The sequence below is a fragment of the Lepisosteus oculatus genome, chromosome 14 (assembly GCF_040954835.1).
Source record: "Lepisosteus oculatus isolate fLepOcu1 chromosome 14, fLepOcu1.hap2, whole genome shotgun sequence".
In the NCBI taxonomy this organism is placed as follows: Eukaryota; Metazoa; Chordata; class Actinopteri; order Semionotiformes; family Lepisosteidae; genus Lepisosteus; species Lepisosteus oculatus.
In genome coordinates this window covers 55,483,930-55,499,056 of record NC_090709.1, presented here as the reverse complement: position 1 = coordinate 55,499,056, position 15,127 = coordinate 55,483,930, and the positions used below count along the sequence as shown (strand labels likewise).

The 15,127-nt window shown below is 40.4% G+C and overlaps 2 non-coding genes across 2 annotated transcripts; one reads left to right on the top strand and one right to left on the bottom strand.

Moving 5' to 3' along the window:
• Positions 1 to 3,604: 3,604 nt before the first annotated feature.
• trnat-cgu (transfer RNA threonine (anticodon CGU)) lies at positions 3,605 to 3,676 on the top strand. The gene has a single exon. It is a non-coding gene; the product is annotated as a tRNA-Thr (tRNA).
• Positions 3,677 to 14,277: 10,601 nt separating this feature from the next.
• trnar-ucu (transfer RNA arginine (anticodon UCU)) lies at positions 14,278 to 14,370 on the bottom strand. The gene is made up of 2 exons: positions 14,334 to 14,370; positions 14,278 to 14,313 (listed from the first exon to the last, which is right to left on the bottom strand). It is a non-coding gene; the product is annotated as a tRNA-Arg (tRNA).
• Positions 14,371 to 15,127: the final 757 nt, after the last annotated feature.

The window sequence follows — 15,127 nt, the reverse complement described above, 5'->3', positions numbered from 1 at the left end:
TATATACCTTTTGTATTCTGATAACCCTCTCGATAAGATCTGTTAGGTTTATATGCATATTCTATGTATTAATAAATGTATCCTCGTGTATTAGTACCTGTGTGTGTGCGTTGTTTGAGTTATATCGCATGGTTGGATTCTAAAGCCACCAAAAGAATCAATTTTGTGATTTACTGCTACAATTAATAATTGTCCCAGTAAATGCCCAAACCCTACAGAACTGGTGCCTTCAGAGAGCATACTACATTACAAGCACTTGCATCTCATTTATAAGGCTTTGTTTTCTACTGCCACTCTGGATTTCTTTTTAAACGCAACATCTTATCTGTGATTGTCTTTCATGTGACATCCCCCGTGTGTGAATTTCAGCATGACACATAAAATCGTTTGAGATGCTATTTTTAAAACAGACCAAATGAAAGACCTAGTAGCTAAATACAAGTAGAAAACACGTGAATCAAATTGAGAAAATTTGGACCAGAGCGATGTATAGTATTGTAATGGTTGGGGGTTCAGGCAGGCACCCTTGCCATTGCCACTTAAGTCAGCCCCCCACCGTCGGGGACTCAAACCTGCAACCGCCACCATAGCTCAACAGGGACCCAACCGCTTGAGCTTAAGGACGGTCTCCCTTTAGTTCAACAGGCTTGGTCCCTGTTGAGTGATGCCAGAGGCCTGGGTTTGAGTCCCCGACGGTGGGGGACTGACCTGATGTGGCAGTGGCGAGGATGCCCATGTGAACCCTGGAGCGTTACATTGGTGTCAGCAGTGGGATGGGATAGCCCTTTGCTGAGGTTGGTGAGTTAAGCGGGGGAGAGTGTAACGCATACGGCCACCATTGAGTGTGTAAGAGCCGGCTTACCAGAGCGGTGATGTCACTGCCCTTCCCTGTAATAGCAGGGACACAGCCGCAGGACTAAAGGGAAATTGCTCTTTAGCTCAACAGGCTAGGTCCCTGTTGAGTGATCCAGGAGGCCTGGGTTTGAGTCCCTGGTGGTGGGGGGCTCTTGTGAACACCGGAGTGCTACAGTATTACTAATAGCAGCACAAAGCTCACAGTGGTGGCTTCATGGTATCAGAGCCAGTGGCGCAATGGATAATGCGTTTGACTTCAGATCAGAAGATTGTAGGTTTGACTCCTCCCTGGCTCGTTAAGCTTTTAAACTACACTTCTCAGCATACACAACCCTTCTATCGACTGGATGAGTCTCCCGTTACGTCTCCAATTCTTTCCACACATTCTGCTTGTTTCACCACCGTTACTGTTGGACCACAGCCACAGAATCGAGGAGAGATACGGTTCTGATAAACTGTCTTAAATAATCATGTTGAAAAAGGTGACAAAGTTTTTTTTTCTTTAACATAACATTTCTGTACCTGCAAATTCCCCAATTTTTCTGCTGTCTCCTGAGAAAGACATGTGTCAAATCACAATAAGTAATACAATCTATTCAGTTAACACCCAGATGTAACAGAACACATTTAAGACTTACACCCCCTTTAAATATGTATTTCCTTCATTTCAGTTTTCTTACCTCCCCAGGATACCTGAAAGTTCACTATCCCATATTAAGGACTGTACATGCATTACTGGTAATACAGCTACTAATAAAGATATACATTAATCTTAATTATTAATAAATTACACTTTTATTAATAAAGACATGTATTGATCAAATTCATTGTGAATAGTTGTGGTGTCTAGAAAACAATTTTAGCTACAGTAAATATTTCAAGCGAGTGGTGCGTTTGTTCGTTACTTTGTGACTATATTATTTCCACTACATTCAGAACAGTTCAAATGCGATCGACTGTTCCTCTACTGAGCTACATAAACCCTGTGAAGAGGTGGTTTAAGTTAGTCTCCTACATCGGTAGCATCTAATGGGCAGCATATGTTATTTTAGGTTTGTTGCAATTGAGAACAGGTTTAGTATGGAGCTGCTGACAAATTTCAGCAGCCACATTCGTTGCAATGACCCGTTGTAGGGTCATTGCCAATCAGCTGCAAGAAAAAAAAAAACATCATTTGTGCCTTTCTTAAAAAAAAGAAAAACAGAGTAGTAGTTTATGTGGTAATTTCAGGTACAATATAAGAACTTAAGTTAACTAGTCCCACAGTAATGCGTGGGGTCCTATCAGTAGAAAAAAAAAATACTTGTAACCCGAAAACACTACAACCACAATGCGAGAAGCCTTCTGGGAACCTAGGTAAATCATTGTAGTAGTCTAACTACTACAGAAAATAAAATTAAAAAAAAATACTTAAAGGAACAACTTAAAAACAAAAAGAACATTAAAAACAAATCTGGGAAACAACATAAACACAGAATCTAATGCGAGAGCTTTTTCAAGTCTTGGGTACCCCATCGTGCTCCCTTAGTCCCAGCAGACCTCTCGTCTAAGAAGATATCTCTCATCTATCTGTGTAGAGATCAGCTGGGGGTCCACAGCTGATGGGAATTTAAGTAGTGACGTGCGTCAGCTGCAAAGGAAAAAGTATAGGTTTATTCCATGCTGAAAGGAGAAGGAAACACAACGTGGAACCTTCTTCAGCTGTGACGTGGAATAAACCTTTACCTGTTCCTTTGATGTTAATTTAGACCGGATCTCCAGCAAATACCTAACAGGCTACAATCTTGTTAGATAAGGTGTTAAGGACGACCTATAAGTAGCAGTATCTAAAGTGGACAGTTGCTTTCAGTAGCTAAAGACAGGCCACACTGCTCCAGGTGAGGCTTGAACTCACAACCTTGGCATGACTCCGCTGTGCACTGCTGTGTGAGTACCACACGCTGGCCAATTGTGCCACTGAAGCTGCATAAAATCCTTTCCCTTCACAGACTGACGTTGCAGGAAAACAGGATTTCGGCATGTTTTCCGTCTCTCCGTGGGGGAAAGGGACAGTAAAAGAGCAAGGAAACTACAAGGGAAGAAAATGAAAAAATAGTGCTCACTGCAGAAGAGGGAGGAGAGAGATTGTCAGACACGTAAATCAGCCTGGCGGATTTACATTACAAATTTGTCATTTGTAGTGACATTTATGAGTCTTCATGTGTCTGAAACTGGCCAGTTTGTATTTTCATTTCAAAAATCCAGTAAACTTGAATAAGAAAGAAGGCACACTGCACATCTGCGGAACATCACGTCCGAGTTTACAGTGACATCAGAGATTGAAAGCAAAGTCGTTTTTTATTAAAAGTTCAAGGAAACCTGAATATGTTTGCTAAAAGTATTTCAGAATCACAGTGAAATGTAGTACGATTGCTGCACAGATCTGCAGTCTGCAATTAGAATACTGTTTGTGCGTTGTATAAAATACGCCATTCAAAACTTTTCTAAAACTGCAGAGATTCATTTCAGAATGCGTCTTCCTGTAAAAATAAAATATCTATTTTATTTAACGGGCGCTATAAGCAGAGTCTGAAGCCAGCTCCACAGAAGAGCTATATTCAGAGGGCCATAAAAGTGAATATTTCACCAAGTGGACAATTACTGTACATCATAATCATATTTGTTTTACTCCTCCTGCCATTGCAATTTGTGCACGAAGATTTTTTTTATTTTCCAAATGTATTAGCCTTGATGGGAAAAAAAAACCGGGGGCACGGTGGCTAAGTGGTAAGGTGTTGGTCTCGTAAACCAAAGAGTGCGGGTTCAAACCCCGTCCGTGCCTGGTTTGCTTACTGCGACATACCTTTATCTAAATCGTCAATTGTCTTGCAATGTAGAAATCTCTGTAATAATAAGAAAAGAACTGTCAGTAGTAGTTAATAATCCTTTGACAAAGCAACAGGCATCCTCCACTGCTTGTCAGGATGGCTGAGTGGTCTTAGGTGCCAGCCTCAAGAACTCAATTATGTGAAGTGACAGTTTTATGTTATTCACAACCCGGATTTCCCTTCATGTTCATTAAGATGTGTAATTTGTATGTTGCTTATATGAGAACAGTTTCTTCAAAAGTTCTGTCAATTAACAGTGGAGAGCTAGCCGATGTACGTCTTCATGAAAACTCTCTTTAAGGCGATCACAAGTATCTTGAGCAAATCTGCGTCATATTTTAAAAAAAAAGTTTAGCTCAAGATGCAACAGGAGTATAAATGAATTCTCCCGCCCTACATTCCAAGATATGGAATCTTATTTTTCTTGAAGTTTCTGATGTTGATATTGGAAATTGCCAATGATATCGACTCAGGTAGTCAGTTGTTACGTGCTGTAATTCGATACATGCAAAGCATTTGTATTCCCACAAAATATCAATAAGGTCAATAATGTATTAAAGAGTACATGCCACTTTTTCTCTAGATGATGTTCAGGATGGAACGGTGAGAAAGGCGTGCCTAGATATGCTTGAACCAGCACCTTACTATCGTTTTAGTCCCGACCTGACCGCACTGACCAATGCTACCGGGGTAAAGTTAGCTTGAAGTTCGAAAACTATTTTGGCATGCCTGTAGCGCTTTCGCGAAATCTCTTAGAGTTACAAAAACACATGCTTTGTGTATAAAATACATTGTGAATGCTTTCTCAGCCTTCACTTTGTCGTTTTTATGACGTTTTTTTGACCACACTCGAATATTCTTTTGTCCATATCTTCGCAATGGAAGCACAGAACGCCTTCAAACCAAATGCATTTTAAAGACCACAACTTGTGGATATTTCCACAGCCTCTACATCAAAGTATCAGTGAGCTAATTATCTTTTTTTAAACCTCCGGTTTTTCATCGATGCGTAATTACGCACGAACTGGAACCCGGGGGACCACTGTGTGCACACGTTCACAACACGAGAAATACTGTTCAATATGGCTTCTTGCGAAAAACCCGTATATGACCATAGGAAGCAGAACAGCGCAGTCTCCAATTGCCCAGACTGTAAGCATGGGAATAAAGCTTTGTTTGATTTCTGAAACCCGTCCTTTACATCCTATTTTCATTCAGGTAAGGGTCAACTATATTGACAATACTACTGACAACAGGAAGATTAAAATATTCTTTTCTCAGCAGCTTATTAAAAACAGCTCCCATCATGTTCAGACCGACTTTTTACACAGAACACTGACACAGCTTTGTGTTCTGAATCTCTTTTTCTCGTGCTTTTATTTAATGTGGCACAATGCCCTGGGATAGAGGTATTCTGTTCACAAACCAATAGCATTTAAACCACAGCACCCACAATGCTGCAAGAGTTTTGCACACTAAGCAGGTCCTCCGACTTTTCCCAGCTTTGTTTTGGGTTGTGGAACCTTTATTTTTGTATGCTTTTTTGAAGATAACACTACAGGTAATACACTGGGACAGGTCGTCTTCACGGCTCAATAGCATTTCAAATACAACAGCCACACTGCTGAAACCAAGTGTTTTACCCACCAAACAGGCCCCCTAACCTTATACAACCTTGCTGTGGCTGTGCCACTTTCTTTATTTTTTTATGATTTTTTGAAGACAACACTACAGGTGATACACTGGGATAGGTGGGTCTTCTTCGTGGCTCAATAGCATTTCAAGTACAACAGCCACACTGTTGAAACCAAGTGTTTTACACACCAGATAGCCCCCCTAACCTTGTACAACCTTGCTGTGGCTGTGGCCCCTTTCTTTATTTTTTATGATTTTTTCAATATGGCACCATTAGACAGCCGGTACATGGGGATAGGAGGCTGCTATTCACGAGTCAAAAGCTCTTCAAGCATAACAGCCACAGTGCTGCAACCAGGTGTTTTACACACCAGACAGCTCCCCTAACCTTATACAACCTTGCTGTGGCTGTGGCCCCTTTCTTTATTTTTTATGATTTTTTCAATATGGCACCATTAGACAGGTGGTACATGGGGATGGGCGGGTGCTATTCATGAGTCAATAGCTCTTCAATAGACACCTGCACCCCCCTCCTGGACCGCTCTGGTATCAACACCCCCAAACCCATCCATTCCAGCTAACAAGACTCAGAATGGGTGCAACCCTCCGACCTGGACCAAGAACTTCCAATCTCTGATGTTACTGTCTCTAAAGTCGGACGTCATGTTCTGCGGATGTGCAGTGTGCCTTTTCTCTTGTCGTGTTCAAAGTGATTCATTGCATAGGCTCCTGACTGCAGGTTCTATATTCCTCTGTTATTTCATTCAGATGACCTATGTGGTGTGATCACAAGGTTCAGCACCAGCAGAACCTGCAGACACATCAGCTGACCTCGACATGATTTGAACACGCAATCTTCTGAGCTGGAGTCAGACGCGCTACCGTTGCTCCACAAGGTCACTTGCTACAAGTGCTTTTAATTCCCCCAAAGTGAAAAATCAGCGTCCCTGAAAAAGATTTTGTTTTCATTCTCTCCTGTGAGAAGCGCCGCTCTTCTGAAGAGGGTCTTTTCTTCCCAGACCACAGATTCTTCTTCCTGCCTGGCTCTCACACAGAGAGCAGGCACACCATCTCCACTAATGTGTTTACTATATTTATAGATCTGACCCCCTACAGCCACGATATTCCTGAACAGGATATTTACCACCAGCCTCGTGAACTTCTCATCTTGACCTCTCCCAGGAGGAGCCAATTAACACAGAATCCTCTCTCCATTTAGCAAATAACACAAAACACTGTTTACCTGTCAAGACAGAAAACCTGGCTGCTCCAGGTGAGGCTTAAACTCACAACCTCGGCATGACACCACTGATTATGTCATTTTACATGGCCTGAACCAGGAAAGAGATTGGAACTCAAGAAGTTATGGTGCTGTTTAAATACTTGCCTATTCTTGTAATTTTTCGGTCAAATCTTTTATTTTGGAGTACTTTCAATTGATGTTAATCCTTGTCCCGATGAACGACTCTGGGCCATGGTGAGTCTTGAATAATGTTCTTATAAGCTTCAGTTTGAAAAAGTGCGCTCTCCAGAAGCTACCAAAATCGCTAATGGTTACATAACACTTAATGCAAAAGCTACGTTCGGGGTTGAAAAAGAATATTACTTGCTATGAATACGAACACTGTTACAGGAGGGGTGTTAGAGCTATTTTAGCTTAGATTATCAGTTCTTCTCTGTCTATATCAATAGTGTTATCACTACTGAGTGCTAAAGGCAGGTCCTGGCAATACATCATGAGATCTTTTTTAGAAAACATTTAAAAAATATATTTCCACTACCATACATAAAGTAAAAGATACCGATTGCAGCTACAAGCAAATTCCAATCGAAAATGTATCAGCTTTAAAATTTTCTTTTGGATCCATACAACGATCAGCATGAGACTCAAAATATAACTGTGTTTGATTGTACAGCATAGATTGTCCAGCATTTATCTTTATATTTATGTTAAAATTAAGGTAAATATATTAAAATATCAACATCCACCTTCACAGTGCTAACGTAACAATGCTTGTCAAGTTCTCAAACAATTCCTCGTTGTATTTCTAAACGATTTTAGCAGAGGACGCAACAGGAGTATAACTGATATCTCCCGCCAGCCATTCAAATATACTTTTCCATGGGTGAAAATGGTTTTCTGGGGAGTTGCGGTGTTGATCACTATTGGACTTCCCCGGTCTCTAGTGTTGTTGTTAGACACAAGCAAAAGGCTTGCATTTTCTGCAAATATAAAGAGGGTTACGGTTTCGGCTTTAGTGGAGACAGTGTTTACATTGACAATACTAAGAAGGTCATCCCTGGGTGGGTTTGAACCACCAACCTTTCAGTTAAAAGCAGAACATGCTCACCGATTGCGCCACAGAGAGTGATGAGAAAAGCTGTTCTCCATTTGCACCTTTCCAGTCAAAAAATAAACATCGCTTGTGTTTTCAAGCCACAACCCATTTGTATCTGCTAGGCGGCACAGTCGTCGTGCACAAAGAACGCTTTGAAAAGCGTCAAAAGCAAGTCATTCCGAGTTGGTTGTTTGTGTTTTGGAAATGCTGTATTGCTGCCAAATGCTGAAATGATCTCTCGGCTCCTAGGTTGTCATTTCTGCTCTGTAAAGGAATAACAGCACGCGTCGGCTTCCAGAACGTTGGGTCGGGACACGATGTTGGGGGTTGGTGAGAGCGATGTCTTCCTTGTAAGTATTGTAACGCCCTCGCCCGGTGGTGAGGAGGAAGAGCACCTACGCACTCATAGCACCACGGAGCAGGCTGGGAGTTGTAGCTGGGGAGAGTCTGAGGGTCAGCTCGATGACCAGCAGCTGACCCTCCATATATAAATAGTGTCGTAGTAGTTTTAGTGTCCTGTGTAGCCTTATAAGTGTATAGCCTGTTGTTAAGTAATTACCACCCTAAAGATGTGTACGTGTTCTGTCAGTCTCCTCATGTGTGTGTAGATCCTATGCTGTTCAGCAGTCTCTCGAGAAACTTGTTAAATCTTTGCACACAGCACTCCTGTGGAAGTACTTTGTCCAAGTTCAAAAGCGATCGTGGGATTGACTTCATGCATTCAAAAAACATACCTCTCACGACAGATTTAAATGGAGAATGGAGTCTGCTTCTTGCTGTTTTTCCTGTGGTTGCAGTTACAAAGTTGACCATGCTTTCACATTCTGTTAACAGTATTCACTGGGTGAGCTTTATCAATTGAATCGGAAAGGACATCGCTGCTTCGGCTCCAAAAAATAATCTGTAGTGTGTTTTTTTTCTGTGCACTTGGCCATCTTTTATAGCTTGTAAAAATGCCGGCAAAGTTAATTTTTCCCCTCTTTAAAAGAAGGATTGGCTGGGGCGAGCTCCGTTTACCATTCTTTCAGTTAACCGCCGAACTCACGAACTGATTAAACTGCAGAGCCACAGGCGCCTCTCTTTTCTCCATTCTCTGGGTCAGGGTGAAAAAAAAACTTTGCTGGTATTAGCTGGCCTGCTGGGAGTACCTCTTCTTCACTGATAAGCAAGATTTGTGTTTCATCTTTCGCAAGCTGTATAGATATCGCTAAATGATTAAAGTGTAGAGCCACCGACACCGTTTTTTTTCAATTCGCAGGGTTTAACAATATACATATTTGATCAAACTGAGAAACAGGAACGTATCCTAGCCCGAGCAAATAAATTATAACCTATAGTATTCATACCGGGAACTCAGATGCAGATAAGAGCTACAGCTATCACAACTAGTGTTTAAAATAGTAATAGCTCCTGTCTATTTACACTGTAATTTACACTAGCGTTTCCATAAACAATTTGCTTGTAAGAATGCTAAAAAATTAAATGGGTATTCTAAAAAAAAAAAATTCTGAATCTTTTCGCCATTAACAGTTTCACTGTGACTTTGCAGGTAACACGTTCATTATGAAAATAATCTTTCTAACGCGATCAATAACCGCACCGGAAAAAAAATATCGGGGAAAAAATCGTGAAAATCGGCTCTTCAGAAATTGGAAATATATTCCCGAGAGGAGTGCTTTTCTCGACGATTAACACTCTTTGCAGGAGTCACTTCTCCCAACGAACATCTGCAGGTTTCCGTAGTGTGCCTGCAAAGAGTGATTAATTCGAGACTGGCACATGTCCCGATTTTATTTAACAATGCTACAGTAGATACACATTTTCTAATGCAGCCTTCATTACAAAACAGTTTATTTATTGAAAGCCTGTTATGTAAAAAAGAGTGAAACAAAAATATATGGATTACAATCTTTCAAAGCTGAAGATGTTACTTAGATAAATTGACATTTTACGTATCCAGACGCTTTTTTATTATTATTTTTATTTATTTCTTTTTTATTTTATTTTTTTTCAGATGCTTTTCAACCTCTGCTTTTAGAACTTTGCTGTGCTTCCTGAATCATTTTCAGTGTTATAAACTGGGTATAGAGGGAGCGATCTCTTTGTAGAGCAGTTGATAGGCTGGAGCTGTTCAGACTACTCTTGCTATTTCTCAAATGTTTCAATCATTTTTCTTTCACGCTAGGAAGTGAGTGTGTTTGGTTTTCGTTTCACTGATTCTCAGTGAAGATTTGGGAATTAACGATGAAAGAATCAGTTGCCTAGGAAAGTAGAAGCTTTGGTTCACAACGATCTTGAAGACACGCCCATGTAGAGCAGCTTGTGATGATTCGTACTATAAAAGACCAAGTGCTCAAAGTGACGTCTGCGTTAACCGTTTAGACTTTTCATCTTGGGCGCACTTTTCGAAAGCAAAGATAGAAAAGTTGTGTTGCATCACACTAAGATAACTGTCAGCAGAGTGGTGCAGTGGAAGTGTGCTGGGCCCATAACCCAGAGATCGATGGATTGAAACCATCCTCTGCTATGTACATTTTATGCACGATTGATAAGCACACCATCCGTTTAATGAAGTGCATTAAAACTAATTTTTTCTCTCGTGTGTATGCAAGCTTCACACTTATGGTACTCTTTAATCTTTACCAATAGCAGATGCCCAAATGTATCTTTGGTTGTTCTGCGATCCTTGATAGTTTCCTCAAATTCTTCAAATGAACATCCATATCAAAGCAATTATGTTTATATATATATTACAATTAAGGTACATATTTAAAATAGCAACACACATTTGTATAATACTTATTTAATAATAATTGTCAAGGACTGTCAAGTTCTCCAACAAATCTGTGTTCTAATTTTAAAATATTTTTGCTAAGGATACAACGGGTGTATAAATGAATTCTCCCAACAGCCAGTTTGAAGAAAAATTCCCCATGTGAAGATGGTTTTCTTGGACATTGACTTAGGTACTTAATTCTTTACTTGTAGTTCCACTCAAGTAAAACGCACATTTCCTGCAAAGTTCAAGAGGGTTTGCGAAGAAATCCCATCAATTTTTAGCGAAGGTTATGTTACATCATAACAATCTGAAGCGTGTCCCTGAGTGTGCTTGAACCATTAGCTCTTTGTTTAATAACTGCACAGAGACACATTTTCACCATTCATACTTTTGCAGTTTAAGAAAATAAAATACTGGCATTTTCCTGCCAGCTGGCAGTACTTCTTCTGCACTGATGAAGAATAATCAAGAACTTTATTTCATCTTTCACAGGTTTTTATTTTCATAAAAGGAAGTGAATACTTGTATTAAGCTAAATCAAGACGATGGAGATGCACTGCCGTTGTTTTTCTGCACATTTCGTTAAAATGAGAAAAAATCACAGGCATTTTTTTGCAGTATTTCTTCTGTCCGGATAAGCAAGATTTGTATTTTATCTTTCAGAAGTTGTATGAATGTCTTGAAGTTCAGAAACAACTTGTTCCAGAAAGGAAATGAACACTTGCTTTAAAGTAAATCAAGATGTATGTCTCTCTCACTGCGTGTGCTCTTATCTGTCCATCTCTCTCTCTCCTCTTCTCTCTGGGTCTGTGTAGAGTATCTAAAGGGGATGTAACACCACCTGGCAAAGAAGAAAAATTCTCAGAGGCAGAATAAAAAATCAATATTCTCTTCTCATTCAGATTCACAGTGTAGACTAACACTCAGACTGAAGCTCAACTCCATACTGCTCGCTACCCTCACAATCCAGGACCAGAAAATATTCAGACAATCAGTGCTGCTTCATGAGTAATATCAGAACAGCCTGGACTCAAGTCACATCTCCCCCTTTTCTCCTTCCTCACAGCCTCTTAGAGACAGAGAAGAGCTCCTGGTTCTCCTCTCTGTGAACTGGGCTCAGGGGTCACTGATCTGGCAGCTGTGGGCTCTGTTCCAGGTCAGAAGCAAGAAGTTTCTATGAACCCTTTCCAGGACTTCCAGCCCTTCGGTATTACTTTCTTTACTGTATGTCAGCCTCCCAAAATTTATAAATGTTTTATAACACACATGAGTGTGGAATTATCTTATTATTTATATATAGTATTTATGTAATAAACACCAGTAGTGACACTATGATCAGTATATTGATTATTTGTAGCCGATGGTCCGATGGTCTACAATAGTGACCATTTGACCAGTCTGTAGCTCTGAGCAGTGGGACTCAGATCACACAGAAGACCTGTCTGTGTGTGATTCCACACCAGCCCTGGGATTCAGTTACTCTCACAAATGTCTCACAGACTGTCTTATAAATTTACAATTAGATGAAGTCATGTAACAGTTTTACAGATAATTTAAATAATCAGACAGCAGTTTTGGCAGTGGATACATCTCCACATGGGGGAAAGGGACAGTAAAATAGTAAGGAAAATACAAAAGAAGAAACTGAAATATGTGCGCTCACTGTAAAGTACGAAGAGGTGGTCAGACAAGCAAAACAGCTTTGCGGATAATGCGATGCGACATTGTTTTGTGTCAATCAGCTCACGGATTCAGCTTCATGTGCCTTAAGCTGTGCATGCCTTCATGAAGACTCTCTTTAAGATGATTGCACCTTTCATTGTCAAATCGCCTTCTTTGCATACAAAAGTTGCACCAATACTAAGAGAAAGGATGAGGAATGGCTTTTATCAAGCGATTGCAGTGTTTGTTTGACTGAGGATCCTTGTGTGCTGAACTGGCCTCTGGAGAAGTGTAGTGCAGTAAAACAGAAGGTTTGTGTCACTCAAGATTGTTACAGAACAGAACAATACAATTACAATACTTTTGTGAGAGTAAATATTACTGGTGCATCACAGTTCTTATAATGGTGAAAACAGGAGCACCTTCTCTACATTTTTGACTGAAGTATTTAAACGGAAAGAAATACTATCACTATGCAATTCATAAATGCAATTGAGCTCCTCTAAATGTTCTAGTCTGATGAAACAATGTATAGAATTAGGTGACAATATCGGAATTCATTCAAATGCATAAGATTAATTTTCAGCAACAAAAAAAGTGCTCGGAAATATTTTACAAGAATGAAACCTTACATTCACCTAAATAAACATTCACCCTCTACATTAGCAGAGAACAGTAGGACAGAAGGTTAGTGTCACTGGACACTGCGTCAGAGAGGCTGATCTCTTCTCCCTCATTATGCAGGCTTACCCACTCATGATGAACTGTCCTCCAGCGATACTCAGCTGCCATCATCGACTCAGACATGACGTTCATGTACATATTATACCTTAATATGGCACTGCGTTACAATGATTTGATCAAAACAACTGGTGAAAAAATAATAATCAAATATTTTTTTCCTTTCTTTTAGTAGCTAAAGACCAAAAAAGAAGCATTTATTCTTTTCCTCTCCTACCAGCCCTTACAAGTCACCCAGTTTTTAGTTTAGAGCTGGATTAAAGCTCCAGTCTCTTTGAGGGTTGAGTTGGAATCCCACAGCTGCCAAATATCTCCAACTATCTCAGTGTTAAGAAGCAAAAAAACTCACATTTGCTGCAGAAGGAACAGGAGAATTCTATGATCCTTATGAGTGTGGTAACCCTCCATAAAGGTAGCACAGATACAACGTGCCATGTTTTCAGAGAATCGCATGAATTACAGGTCAGAAGAAGGCGACAAAGTGTCCGCTAGGCAGTTCAGCGATTTCAATGGTGTTCTCTGTTGTTTAGGTCCAGAATGACACCCGTTACAACCAGGAAACACACAGTGTCAGGCATCAAAAAGACTTCCCAAAACCCCGATCCTCTCCTTGATCCGGTGATGGCATCCAGACATTTCCTGCAACACAGCCAGGATACGGTCTTCAACAACACGAGTGAAAAGCTAATTCCCAACCTTTGCAATCCTTTGCAAAGAAGGACCGCATGTGCTCAGTGTTAAATGCACTGTTCATTATTAATAATAATAATAATAATCTTTACATTATATAGCGCCTTTAAAGGTGGCTTTTCAAAGCACTTTACAGAATGACAACAATAAAGTTAAAAAAATACACAAGATAAGCAGGATGAGAATACACAGTTAGAGGAGACAATAGATGGTGGTATTAAATACAGTAGGAACAGAGGGGGTAAAGAATAGTTTATTAAAGGCTCTTCTAAAGAAGAGGGTTTTGAGTCTGGATTTGAAGGAGTTTAGAGAAGGTGACTCTCTGATATCCTTGGGGATAAAGATCCAGAGCTTTGGGGCAAAACAGGAGAAGGCCCTGTCACCCATAGAGTGTAGATGGACTGGGGGACAGATAGGAAAACACAATTAGAAGAGCGGAGGTTGTGAGGTGGGGAGTAGGGCGATAACCCAGACAGGTACTGAGGTGCTAAGCCATGGAGAGCCTTATAGGTGAGCTTGAGGATTTTGAAGTTGACAGGAAGCCAGTGCAAGGACTCCAGGACAGGAGTGATGTGATCACAGTCCAGTGCTTATTTCTTTCTTGTGGCTGCTGGTTCATTTTCAACTGTGGACTCTTAAGAAGTCCTGTATTTGACTTGATCAACACCAATCCCTAGAGGATTTCGAAAGGTTCAATAAAAATGACACATGACTCTGGGGGGACTCGAACCCACAACCTTTGAATGACTTCATTCTATCAAGGCCTAGAAGTCCAACGCGCTCTCCATTGCGCCACAGAGCCAACTGTGTGAAAAAGTGTTTGCCCCCTTCCTGATTTCTTATTTTTTTGCATGTTTGTCTCACTGAAAGTTTCAGATCATCAAACAAATTGAAATATTAGACAAAGATAACACAAGTAAACACAAAATGCAGTTTTTAAATGAAGGTTTTTATTATTAAGGGAAAAAAAAATCCAAACCTACATGGCCCTGTATGAAAAAGTGATTGAGATTTATCAATCTGGAAAAGTTTATAAAGCCATTTCTAAAGACCAAAATTACCCCAAGAGCACAGTGACGACTCATCCAAGAGGTCACAAAAAACCCCACAACAACATCCAAAGAACTGCAGGCTTCACTTGCCTCAGTTAAGATCAGTGTTCATGACTCCACCATAAGAAAGAGACTGGGCAAAAATGGCCTGCATGGCAGAATTTCAAGACGAAAACCACTGATGAGCCAGAAAACATCTTGATGACTTTTGGGAAAATACTCTGTGGACTGACGAGACAAAAGTTGAACTTTTTGGAAGGTGTGTCCCATTACATCTGGCGTAAAAGTAACACAGCATTTCAGAAAAGGAACATCATACCAACAGTAAAATATGGTGGTGGTAGTGTGATGGTCTGGGGCTGTTTTGCTGCTTCAGGACCTGGAAGACTTGCTGTGGTAAATGGAACCATGAATTCTGCTGTCTACCAAGAAATCCTGAAGGAGAATGTCCAGCCATCTGTTCGTGACCTCAAGCTGAAGTGCACTTGGGTTCTGCAGCAGGACAAT